A 402-nucleotide genomic window follows, 5' to 3' on the forward strand; every position below is an offset into this window, starting at 1 on the left:
AATAACTTTTAATAAATTAAATTAAGCATTCTGATAAATGATGGCGCTACTAATATTTTTGTGACAGATGTGCTCATCCTGCATTGAGATAGAATGGTTTTCTGGACATAACTCAATGCATCACATTGCGACTAATAGACGCTGCCCAGTCCAGTAATGCATATCAATTAGCAGCATGACGTAAAAATAATTAACTATACTACATTAAGAAATTACCGTATTTTCCGCACTATAAGGCGCACCTAAAAACATTCAATTACCTCAAAAGCCGACAGTGCGCCTTATAATCCTGTGGCCTTATATATGGGCCAATATTGACCCACAACAGGTCTAGCAACTACGGTAAGCAGGCCGACTTCATTTTCGCCTGTAGAAGAAGAAGCGCGCGGTGCATGCTGGGAT

Source organism: Poecilia latipinna, unplaced genomic scaffold (assembly GCF_001443285.1).
Source record: "Poecilia latipinna isolate Pla-1442-1.1 unplaced genomic scaffold, P_latipinna-1.0 Scaffold4165, whole genome shotgun sequence".
Classification (NCBI taxonomy): domain Eukaryota; kingdom Metazoa; phylum Chordata; class Actinopteri; order Cyprinodontiformes; family Poeciliidae; genus Poecilia; species Poecilia latipinna.